Raw genomic sequence first — 9858 nt, 5'->3', positions numbered from 1 at the left:
ACCATGGAGAGTTGAAAGCGTGAGTCACGTCCAGGAGTGATTTACCAGAGACCCTTTGTCTGCCTTCAGTCCTTTCTCAAAGGAGGCCAGGACAATCAATAATTTAATTTCCCAGGCAGGCAGATTTCTCATGTTGCCTTCAGAACCCTTTGCAGCGATCTTGAAAATCACAGTGCAGAACCCTGAACTTGGATATCTGTCTTCTGTTTAATGCTCTCCTGAGGTCAATTCACCCAACTCCTGTTTCTGATTGGTTGTATCTCCTTGTTAGTGAAGGCACAAGAGACTGCGGATGCTGGAATCTGGAGCAGCACACAATCTGCTGGAGGAACTCAGCGGGTTGAGCAGCATCTGTTGGGGGGGGGGAGGAATTGTCGATGTTTCGGGTGAAAACCCTGCATCAGGGCTGAGAGTGGAGAGGGGAGATGGCCAGTATACAGAGGAGAGGGGGAGAGGTGAGACAGGAGCCTGAGGTGATTGGTGGACGAAGGGGTGAGGGGGTGTGGAAGGATGTCGGGCAGATTGAGGCATTTGAGGATGGGTGGAGTGAGAGTCATAGAGTCACACGGCATGGAAACAGGCCCTTCGGCCCAACTGGTTCCTGCAGACCAAGATGCCCATCTAAGCTAGTCCCATTTGCCTGTGTTTGGCCCATATCCCTCTAAAGCTTTCCTATCCATGTACCTGTCCATTGGGTGACCACTTCGTCGAGCACCTTCGCTCCGTCCGTCGCAACAGCCAGGACCTCCTGGTGGCCACCCACTTCAATTCCACATCCCACTCCCATACTGACGTGTCTGTCCACGGCCTCCTCTACTGCCACGTTGAGGCCAGATACAGGTTGGAGGAGCAACACCTCATATTCTGCCTTGGGCGTCTCCAACCTGACGGCCTCAACATCGATTTCTCTAACTTCCGGTAACCACTCCATCTTCTTCCCCCCCCCCCCCCCAACTCCTTTGTCTTCCCTTATTCCTGCGGCTCCCTTCCCCTGCCTTGATGACCTGCCCATCTCCTCTCCTCCCCTCCCCCATCCTTTATTCCATGGTCCACTGCCCTCTCCTACCGGATTCCTTCTTCTTCAGCCATTTGCCTCTTCCACCCGTTACCTCTCAGCTTCTCACATCTTCTCCCCCTCCCCTGCCCACCTACCTTCCCCCCATCACCTGGACTCACCTGTCCCCTGCCTGCGTGTGCTCCTCCCCCCACCCACCTTCCTATTCTGGCTTCTCCCTCTCCAGTCCTCATGAAGGGTCTCGGCTCGAAACGTCGACTGTTTATTTCCCTCCACGGACGCTGCCCGACCTGCTGAGTTCCTCCAGCACTCTGTGTGCAGATTCCAACATCTGCAGAATCTCTTGTGTCTCTGTTACCTGTCCATCTGTCTTTTAAAAAGTTGTTATTGTACCTGCATCCACCACTCGGAAGACAAGTGGGCAGGAGGCAGACAAAAAAAGAAGGAAGATGGAGCCGGAAGGGGGGGGGGGGAGGGGAGGGTGAAGGTGGAGACGGCTGCTGGAGGGAGAGAAGCAGGAACACAGAGGGCTCCCAGTAAGGAAGGTGAGAATGGGAACCGTTAGGGGAGAGGCGTATGGCAGTTGGATCCCCAGGACAAGATGGGGGAGGGGGAGGGGGAGCCGATGGGTGAAATGTCTGGGTAGTTGGTGAAGGATGCAGGTTAATGAGTTCTTTGCTCTGGGCTTCACTGGATTAACATGTGAATGTTGCCCTGGGAGCATTGTGAATGGAAGCTCGGGGCCAGAGGTCCAATACAATTCTGATCAAAGGTAACCACTCCCCTCTGTCCTTCTTTCTTTCTCCCCTTATCCCACCAGCCCCAACACCCTCTCTCCCCCCTCACCCTCACCCTCTGGTTCCCCATCTCCTTCCCTTTACTCCATGGTCCACTGTCCTCTCCTATCAGATTCCATCTTCTTCAGCCCTTCGTGACTTCCACCCATCATCTCCCAGCTTCTCACATCACTCCCACTCTCCCCCCTCCCTCACCCGCCCATCAACCCCCCCCACCCGGATCCACCTACTTCCTCCACCCCTTCCCCCCACCTTTTTATAGCAGGTGTCTCCCCTCTTTCTTTCCAGTCCTGATGAAGGGTCTCGACCTGAAACGTCAACTGTCCATCTCCCTCCGTAGACGCTGCCTGACCCGCTGAGTTCCCCCAGCACTTTGTGTGTTGCTCCAGATTTCCAGCATCTGTCACCTCTCTTGTGTCTCTGATCAAAGGTCATGCAGCTAAAATGTTAACTTTGCTTCCTTCTCCACAGATACTGCCCGGCCTGACGAGTATTCCAACATTATTTTGATAACTGGTGTTTTGCATCTCAATTGCTGATGAATTCCCTGTCAATTCTCTTCCAGAAAAGCTCACTTTAAGAAAACTACACCTCTCTCCACCTGGATTTCTGATGGTCTCCTTTACTTCATTCACCTCCTTTCTTTGATTTCTGTTTGGCTTTCTGTTCCCGCTCAAGTATTTATTAAGACTTGCACCTGGCCACATTACTGACCTGAAACATTAACTCTCCCCGCAGCTGCTGCCCGACCTGATGAGAATTTCCAGCATTACTCTCTTGTATTTCCAAAACAATCGTCCCACCCAAAAACAGCAACTACTTGCTTTAAAAAAGTGGCCCAATGGCCTCAGACACATGGAGTCATTGAGAGATACAGCACGGAAACAGGCCCTTCAACCCACTGACATAGACATCAACAACACACTTACACTGATCCCCTTTGATTCTCCCCACATTCTCATCAGCCGCCCCCAGATTCTACCCCTCACTTACACACTAGGGGCAATAATAGCTGTCAATTGACCTACAACCAGCATATCTTTGGGATGTGGGAAGAAACTTGTGCGTGACTATGCATGTGTGACTGTGCATGTGTTTGTGTGTGTATCCATATTTTTGCCTGTGAAAGTGTGTCTGTGTGGGTGTTTGTCTGAGTAAGTTTGCATGTGTGTGAGTGTTTGTATGTGCATTTCTGTGTGTGTGTGCATGTATATGCACATGACTGTAAGTCTGTGTGTGTGTGCATGTCTGTGTGTGTATTCATATTTTTGTGTGAAAGTGTGTCTCTGTGTGTTTGCCTAAGTACACGTGCATGTGTGTGTCTGTGTGCATGTGTGTGTGTGTGCATGTGTGTCTATGTGTGTGTGAGAGCATGTGTGTGTGTGCATGTGTGGCTATGTGTGTGTGTGTCCGTGTGTGTGTGTGTCCGTGTGTGTGCGTCTGTGTGTGTGCGCGCTTGTGTTGGAAACCACAAGGGAGCGCCTTCTCCCCGGTCTGCAGAGCTCCCCATCTCCGGATGAAATACGCGGATCCCTAAAAACTGCAATTCAGCCGCAAGAAACAGCAAAAGCAAATCCTGGATCTGGACTAAGTAACAATAAACAAGTTTATTTATTTGAACTTTGGGAAAAGTCAGATTGAGTACTTGCATTTAAACTTGTGAAGTTTATTAGCTAAAAATACTTTTATTAAAACAAAACAGCCGAAACGTAGAAGGAAATTACATTAAAGGAAGAGAAACTCTCGGGGCAGGAAAATAAATATCCGAACTGGAAACCAGAGCTTTTTTTTGGCCTCCTTAATACGTTGCGGTTGACGATCTGTATTTCATTACTTTTACCAGTTGTGATTTCCTATGTTTTCACAGTCCGGCCGCTTCAGCAGGTGGGTCGCGATCGTTGCTGTGAGGGTTTCACCACACAAAGCGGTAGCACAGGGCAAGTGCTGGGGATGGGAAGTTAGTTCGCAAGGATCCGATTTCAAAACAGTGGAACGCCCAACGCGAAGGTTCCTCGGAAGGAGGTGGGCACTTTGACCCTTTTGAGATCTTGCCTCCTACTTTGCTGAGTGACGTGTTAGCGCTTTAAATATGGAAATAAAATTGGCCGGCGAGTATCTCGGAGAGAGAGAGGCTCCTGTACACACAGCCTGTCTCTGACTCACAGGTTGAGCTGCCTTACTCCGGCGTGGTCAGGAACCCCGGCGAGAGAGAGAGAGAGAGAGAAAGGAAATCCCCGGGTCGTGGGCTCGGTGCTGATGTTCTGAGGCAGGCACAGCCAGGAGGCTCAGGTTACTATAGCCAAGTCCGCTCCGAGGTAGGGAGATCTCGGGCTAACGTTGGTGCCTTTGTGTTGGGGAATTAAACCAGGCAGTGTGCGAACTGAGTGTGTGTGAGAGCATGCGTTTGTGTGAGAGTGGTGCGTGTGCGTGCAATTGTGTTTGAGAGAGTGTGTGTGTGTGTGAGTGCGTGTGTATGGGTATTTGTAGGTGAGTGTGTGTGAGTATGTGTGCCCGCTGTGCCACGGCGAGTGCCGGGCACAGTGTGCCGGGTGTAGTGAGCACTGCTGTCTGGGTCGGGGTGTACCGTGGGTCGGGGGGTACCGTGGGTCCGGGTGTACCGTGGGTCGGGGGGTACTGTGGGTCCGGGTGTACCGTGGGTCGGGGTGTACCGTGGGTCGGGGGGTACCGTGGGTCCGGGTGTACCGTGGGTCGGGGTGTACCGTGGGTCCGGGTGTACCGTGGGTCGGGGTGTACCGTGGGTCGGGGGGTACCGTGGGTCCGGGTGTACCGTGGGTCGGGGTGTACCGTGGGTCGGGGGGTACTGTGGGTCCGGGTGTACTGTTGTCTGGGGCTGAGACACGTTTCACCCAGACGGCGCGGTGGCGGCCGCTGCCGCCGGGACAAAGGATCCTCCGGAGCGGCCCCGGCCGGGAGGCAGCCACACGCGGTGTGGGGATCGGAGCCGCCGCGGCCCGGCAATGGGTCCCGTTCGGACGTGGGACGGAGCCGGCTCCGTGTGTGCGGCGGGGAAGCAGTGGCGGAGGCGCCACGTGTTGTGGGTCCGGGTGTACCGTGGGTCGGGGTGTACTGTGGCCCTGGACTAACCCGGGTCAGTGGGTGGGTGGGGGCCGGACCACTGCCCACTGCCCATCCCCTGGGCTGACAGTGCAGGGCTGCGGGAGCGCCACACCGCCCTGTCCAGGTGGGATTGCACCGTGCATCACCTGCCCTCTCGGCTGGCCGGTAGGGGATGGGCAACGGGGGTACTGCCCGCCCCGACGTGGGCCCCCTGACTGGGACAATACCCTGGTTCCCCTTCCCCTCCCTGGGCCGGTGGGTCCGGTCGCCGGAGTCAGGAGCCGGCGCTGGCGTGTGGCCGGGAACAGAAGTTTCCTCCGGGGCGGTGGAGGCTGAAGGGACCTGATTGAAGTTTATAAAACTACGTGAGAGCCACAGAGTCTTGTTCCCAGGGTCGAAATGTCTAATTCCAGAGGGCATGCGTTTAAGGTGAGAGGGGGTAAGCTCGGAGGAGATGTGCGGGGCAGGTTTTTTAACACAGAGAGCTGTGGGTGCCTGCCGGGGGGATGGGGTGGGGGTGGGGGCAGATACCATAGGGGTGTTTAAAAGGCTCTTAGATGGATGTGCAGGGAATGGAGGGATGTATAAGAGGAACCGAAATCCATGGAGAGGAGAGGTTTAGAGGGCTCTGGCCCAAACGTGGGCAGGTGGGACTAGCTCGCTGGGCAACACAGTCAGTACGGATGAGTTGGGCCGAAGGGCCTGTTTCCATGCTGTATGACTCTGTGACTCTATGTGGGTCATGGACAGGTGGAAGAGATAGTTTAATAGGGCATCGTGTTGGGCACAGACATGGTGGGCCGAAGGGCCTGTCCCTACGCTGTACTGTTCTATGTTCCATAGAGCATAGAACAATTACAGCACAATTCAGGCCCTTCGGCCCACAAAGCTGTGCTGAACGTGTCCCTACCCTAGAAATTACTAGGCTTACCCATAGCCCTCTATTTCACTCAGCTCCATGTACCTATCTAACAGTCTCTTGAAAGAACCTATCGTATCCGCCTCCACCACTGTTTCCGGCAGCCCATTCCACACACTCACCACTCTCTGAGTAAAAAACTTACCCCTGACATCTCTATATCTACTCCCCAGCACCTTAAACCTATGTCCTCTTGTGGCCACCAATTCAGCCCTGGGGAAAAGCCTCTGACTATCTACCCGATCAATGCCTCGCGTCATCTTATACACCTCTATCAGGTCCCCCCCTCATCCTCCATCTCTCCAAGGAGAAAAGGCCGAGTTCCCTCAACCTGCTTTCATAAGGCATGCTCCGCATTCCAGGCAGCATCCTTGTAAATCTCCTCTGCATCTTTTCTATGGCTTCCACATCTTTCCTGTAGTGAGGTGACCAGAACTGAGCACAATACTCCAAGTGGAGTCTGACCAGGGACCTATATAGCTGCATGTCAGGGTCCTATATGCATGTCAGAACCTATATAGTTCCATGTTCCGTGTTCCGTGTTCTGTGTTTCCCAGCTCTGCCGCACCCACCTCTTCTGGGGGTATATCAGCCGTAACCTCTCGGTCTGGGACACCCCTCCCTTCGCCAGAGCCCAGCCCAGCCCAGCACTCTCCTCTGTCCTGACAGGGTGAGAGATTCACCAGAGACAGCGGCTGATTTCCCCCTTACCTAACCCGGGGCAGTCAGGAGATGAAGGTCACCAAACCGCAGATGCAGGAAACCTGAAATAAAAACAGGAAACAGCCAGCAGGTCGGTCAGCATCTGTGGACCCTGCACCAGTCAGGAGGTGTCTTTCCATGGTATCCTTGCTGAAGTAATTCAGCCCTGTAGTGCATGGCTTCCTCCACAAACAGCAATGTGACTACAGCCTGGTTTTCAGCATTGCCGGTGTACTGGTCCCAGAACTGGGGAGAGCTGCCCTACTCCAAGGAGCAGACAACCTCTGTTCAATGCCCATTGAATCATAGAGTCACAGAGCTCCACAGCACAGAAACAGGCTCTTTGGCCGAATTCATCCATGCTGACCAAGTTGCCGAACTGAGCTAGTCCCACTTGCCTGCGTTTGAGATTGAGATTTCTTTATTAGTCACATGTATATCGAAGCACACAGTGAAATGTGTCCTTTTGAGTAGAGTGTTCTGGGGGGCAGCCCGCAAGTGTCTCCACGCTTCCGGCGTCAGCATAGCATGCCCACAACTTCCTAACCCATACGTCTTTGGAATGTGGGAGGAAACCGGAGCACCTGGAGGAAACCTACACAGACACGGAGAGAATGTACAAACTCCTTACAGATAGCGGCCGGATATGAACCCAGGTTGCTGGCGCTGTAATAACGTTACGCTAACCGCTATACTACCGTGCCTGCGCATATCCCTCTAAACCTTTCCCATCCACGTACCTGCCCAAATGTCTTTCAAATGTTGTAATTGTACCTGCCTCTACCACTTCCTCTGGCAGCTCGTTCCATATACCCACCACCCTCTGCGTGAAAAAATTGCCCCAAGTCCCTTTTAGATTTCTCCCTCTCACTTTAAACCTATGCCTCTACTTTTGGAGTCCTCAACCCTGGGAAAAAGACTAGTTCACCTTACCTATGCCCCTCATGATTGTATCACTGTAAAGCCTGATGCTCCGACACTGCAGCACTCCCTCAGTCCTACGCTGGGAGATTGGCTTGGATCGTGACGTGTAGCCCTCAGGTTGCCCAGATCTGTGTGAGGAAGCCCCAGTAACTCCTTCCCTCTGTGCTGCTGCCTCACCTCAATTGTGCCTGGGGTCTGGGAATGGCCTGCTGTTGGTGACCTGGTGGACTGTCGCGAAAGCAGTTCACCAGTGTTTATCCCCTGGCCAAAGTCATTAACAGCAGGTTATTGTCTTGTTCTCATTGCCAAGGGCAAGCTGGCTTTGTCCTGTGGAAATTACCAAAAGCTGTCCTGTCATCCGCTGGGGATATTGGGGAACACGGAGTGAATCTTAATCAGGATCCACAGGGAAGTAGCTTGGAATCTTCTTAATTAAAGGGATGCAATGGTTGAAGCAAAGCTCTGCCTGGGCTCTCCGCTGACTGCAACAGGTCCCACGGTCATGACGATAAGAAGAGCAGGGAAGTTTCCCCCGGAGTCCTGGCTGAAATCCGTCCCTCATCAACATTCCTGGAAAGTCGGTCCTTTGCTGCTTGTGGGAGTTTGTTGTCCAAAAATCATCTGTGAGGTTCCCTGCATTTCCGTAGCGACCACTCTTTGGAAAGTACTTCATTGGCTGTGGAGTGCGTTGGGACATCCTATGGTGTGAAAGCTGCTACTGAAATGCAGAGCACCGTTTACAGAGTACCGATACCCTGTGTGCTCCCTCTCCCTGCTCTGCGCACTTGTTACAATAACTCCCCCTCATACAGTCAACACGCTGGTCCCACCTACTGCAGCTAATGCCTGCCTCTGTAACTATAAAAACCCCATCGACTGCCTCCTCCCACTCTCCCTACCCTCTGAGTCACAGCTTCAGTTACGGGGTCACTGCTGTAACACAAGGTTGGAATGACCCATTAATTTTAACGATTAATCAAGGGATAATATTGGGCCTGGACTCTAAGGTGGGATCCCCTGCAGTCCTCTAAGAGTTGCTGATATGTATCCCTCAATGGACATGTGAAGCAGAGCATCAGGACATTGTCACGCTGCTGGTGTGGGATCTTGCTGTGCATGAACTAGCCACTCTGTTTTTCGACATCGGGCTGTTCCGAGCTTCCGACGGGTGCTATAGCAACGTGGCTCAGGCAGGATGGTTGCACAGGAGAGACAACAGCCAACTCTGAGGCCTTCTCCATGCACCCCCTCTCCCACTCCCTGTCTTCCCCCCGGCTCCTTCCCTTCCCTCCACCCCCTCTCCTTCACCCTCCCTCTCTTCCCCATAGTCAATCATTCACTGCACCAGTTATGACTGACAATTTCTTGGGATATCCTTTGGTTTAGCAATAATGTCATTTGTGATTTATGATTTCTTTAAACTTGTTTGTAATGGGTGTTTGGAGTAACTTGGATTGAGCTGAAGAGTGAGTGGCCAGTGACAGAATACAGATTTGTTTACTGTTGTGTGGAACCTGGGGTTAGTTTGCACACTGGTTAGTTACTTTCACACCCAGGCTGAGGATGCAGGGCACCTTGGTTTGTGAATGGAGAGTCAACCACTGATTACTGAGAGAGGCCACATCAGGAGAGGGCGTTTGGTGTGAGCAGTTGAACTGGGCTTCATGAATGTGCTTTATGTAAATGTCTTACGTAAGAAGACTGAGCCCTCCATTCAACAGTCAGGGAGAGGGGGAATGCTGGAGGCACGAGAGAGAGAGAGAGAGAGAGAGAGAGAGAGAGAGAGAGAGAGAGAAGGAGGGGGAGACAGAGAGAGAAACAGGAGGACAGGGAGAGGGGGAGATTCAGAGGGAGGGAGAGAGACTGAGGCAGGCAGAGGTACGGAGAGATACAGCAAAAGTAAAAGTGTGAGGGACACACTGAGACAGACGGACGACAACAGTATCAGGATGTGGGAAAGGTAGAGTGTGAGATGGGGAAAGGAAGAAATGGGGAAGAGAGACATAGTTCTGCTAATGGAGTGGCTCGAGGCGAGGTGGGTTTGTGTGGACCCATCAGCATAGGTCAGATGGGCCGAATGGCCTGTGGCCAGTGAGAGAACAGAACAGGGAGGGAGAGGGTAATGAGGAGGTGGGGACATTGAGGGGGGGAAGTGTGATAGAGGGGAGGGCAGGCTGGGTCTTGGCTCGTCTATGGACAAACCGTCCCCAGGTGTTCACCAGGTATTCTCCAGGTGTTGACCAGGTGTTCTCCAGCCTCACCTGTGCTGCCCGGGAGCCCCGGTGGATGGAACCCACCTACTACTCGGCTTTGGAAAGTCAGGTGCTGTGCACCGGGGAGGGCGTTACACTGGGCACTGACCTCACTGTGTGACCTCGGGCAGCTCACTGACCGCTAGGTGAGCGGGGGGGGGATGTCAAAAT

General features: G+C 53.2%; 1 protein-coding gene across 1 annotated transcript in view; it reads left to right on the top strand.

The window, feature by feature from the left end:
- The first annotated feature begins 3906 nt into the window (after positions 1-3906).
- LOC127584373 (electrogenic sodium bicarbonate cotransporter 1-like) overlaps positions 3907-9858 on the top strand; it is a 182221-nt gene continuing 176269 nt past the window's right edge. The window contains exon 1 of the mRNA XM_052041132.1: positions 3907-4127. The gene's annotated coding sequence lies outside the window, so the exon portion shown is untranslated. The remainder of the gene's footprint in view (positions 4128-9858) is intronic.

Source organism: Pristis pectinata, chromosome 2 (genome assembly GCF_009764475.1).
Source record: "Pristis pectinata isolate sPriPec2 chromosome 2, sPriPec2.1.pri, whole genome shotgun sequence".
In the NCBI taxonomy this organism is placed as follows: domain Eukaryota; kingdom Metazoa; phylum Chordata; class Chondrichthyes; order Rhinopristiformes; family Pristidae; genus Pristis; species Pristis pectinata.
Note: the sequence above shows the minus strand (reverse complement) of the source record. Positions and strands in the feature narration are given on the sequence as shown.